Here is a 2,892-nt window from a genome sequence, read left to right as displayed (position 1 = left end):
TTTATGCAGAGCACTGCAAAACTACAAAATGATAAGTTTAAACTTTGTGTGGAGTGTCGAAAAGCTAATAAAACGCACGAGCACTTTAATGGGCAAGCACATATCTGTTATAGATAGAATTGATGTGTTTAAATGATGTTTGCAATAGTTACCCTGTAATTACAGAAAGACTTAAAGAGAAGGGTTCGTTGTCTGTTCTCCTTGCGATCGCGATGAGCACAAGTTGAGGCAACAAATCCTTTATGTACAATCCTAATAAAACTTAGTTTATAATACTTTAGATTTAGGTGCAGGGTATTATAGTTTTTGAGTAATAAGTGATTCGCTATTAGAATTTATGAGCCATATCTCAATAGCATAGCTAAATGTGTTTTTCAATTAGCGAACAGAGAATAAAATATGAACAAAATTAACATAAATTAGAATCACCAAAAATATTTCCAAGCCGCAGACATGAAAATGAAATAATGCAACATTTTTTGGATTATTTCTATTTATATAAATACAAATATATATTCATTTTGTTGTTTTGTTTTCGAAACGCGGGTGTTATGCGAGCAGGATGAGGGATGAAGGGGGAGGGGGGACCTGAGAGCAGCAGCGCTGCTGCCACAGAGAGTTATATTTATTATCACGAAACATTTGCGCAAATGCCCTTTTGCATAAGCAACGATGGCGCACAATGTCGTGCAGTCCTTTGAGAACATTTATCTTATTATCTTTGCATACAGCAGAAACAACAACAAACGGCACATAAATAAGACTCAGCGCAGTCAACGACAACAACAACAACAATGAGATGATGAGCAACATTAGGCAAGGACAAACAAAGCCACGAGAGCTTCGGAAAGGCTCTGCGAAAAACCAAAAGTCAAGTCGAGCCAACAGACCACAGAACAACAAGAGCAACAACAACAACAACAACAACACAACGAGAGCAGAACTTAGCTGGAAAAACATTTTTGGCAAAAGCAGCCTAGCCATGACAGGCTGGCCACAAAAGTTGCTCATACGCCCCGTGTAAGCTCACAGCGTTATTGTTGTTGTTGCTTTTGTATTTTTGTTGTGCTGTGTGTGTTTGATTTGCTTTATTGTTGTTTTCACAGCCGCCGCACAAATACACCAAAGCACACACACACACACACACACGCACACACAGACACAGATAAAACTTTTGGCATAGCGCAACATTTTTTAATTGATTAAAGCCGCATTTGCATTGCGGCTTACAAGCAGCTTAACAATTTTTACAATATTTTTTTTTTTGTTTTGTTTTTATTATTATTATTTTGTGCTCTTCACAAATTGCACATGCATATGCATTATTTGCATTGTGCATTTGCAATTTGATAATTAAAATTGAACCATATTCTGATATTTTCATGCAGAAATACCTGGTAAATATTTTAAGAAATATTTACACAAATTATAAACGGCATAGAGTAATAAAAAATTTAACACAAATACAAAGTATTATTTTTCACAAAGTATTTTATTAAATTTTATACCAAAGCCTTTTCCAGTAGGAAATACGTGAACGTGAATGGCACAAGATTTGTAAAGTTTGCAATTCTAAGATAAGACTCTTACTGCCTCCGACATTTCTTAACCTTATTGAAACATAACTAATTTTGATGTTATATATAAAGTGCCAGCAATAAAAACACGAGTCTTAATTGCACAGATACTCGGTTTTTGATACTGATCCTAAAAGTATCTCCAACTTCTCTTTCATGATCAAATTATGCCATCTGCTTCTCAGCTTTAAAAATGTTGCTATAGTAAACTCTGTTTGAAGCAGGCCCACATGGGCCTAGCTTATTAGTTAAACAAAGGCGGAACCTTTGATTCTTTATTTGTTTATTTTTAAAGCCAACTTTTTGCGATATGCAATCTGTGCATATTCCGCACATGTCGCACATGTCGCACATGTAACTATGCACAACAACAGACACTGGCGAGTTGTTAAGCATACAAACACACGCACACACACATACTCATAAGCGTCGTTCGATTGCCATATTATGTTTGTTGTTATTGCGCAGTTTGCCTAGTGTTGTTGTTCTTATACCCTCTAAACATTAGTAGAGAGTAGCAAAGGATGTTATGGTTTTGCGAAAATGTTTTAAGCAGACAAAAGGCGGCATATTCCCATAAAGTTTACATTTTCTATCTGTCTATATATGCGTCTGTCCAGGGTCTTCAAATTTTAGAACGTAAGTTTCTCTATTCCATGATCAAGTTTATCAGCAAATCATCTATAACTTATCTCGCTCTAGCGAAATCAATAAGTATTGAGAAATCAAATTCGACATATATTATAAAATATTATATATAAAAGTATTGGCTAGCGATGGACAACACTTTGAATTGAATCGATTTGCAACCATTTTTCTTAATAAAACCTGAAAATTTCGAAAGAAAGAAAACCTTTAAAACTTACTTTACTAACTGATCAAGAACACCCTATTTTTTTTTTGTATAACTCGCTCGCGAAATTGAAAAAAAATGCTCACATTTTGGATGTGTAGCTTTGGTCATAATCTTAAATATCTTAAGGATCGTCGCATAAACACCAAAGATATTCGAAAACGTGCCTTTTTTTTTTGTAGATATGGAAAAGTTTTTAAAGATAGCTTGGCGCTGAGTGAAAGGTAACATCAAGTGGGGCACTCCCGACTAGAGCACACTTACTTGAGCTCATTTGTTGTTGTTATTCCAATATTTGGTGTCAGTGCAACTACAGTTGCCAATGTTATTATTGTTGTTGTTGTTGCTGTTGTTGTTGATATTTTCGGCGTGTTATTTTTGCGTCGATTTTGCCTTTCGCCATTCGCACAATTTCCGTTGTCAGTCGTGTGTTTTGTGTTCAGTTTGCAACGCTTGGCTTCT

The sequence above is a fragment of the Drosophila novamexicana genome, unplaced genomic scaffold, assembly GCF_003285875.2.
Source record: "Drosophila novamexicana strain 15010-1031.04,08,12 unplaced genomic scaffold, DnovRS2.1 tig00000387-arrow-pilon, whole genome shotgun sequence".
Lineage (NCBI taxonomy): Eukaryota > Metazoa > Arthropoda > Insecta > Diptera > Drosophilidae > Drosophila > Drosophila novamexicana.
Note: the sequence above shows the minus strand (reverse complement) of the source record.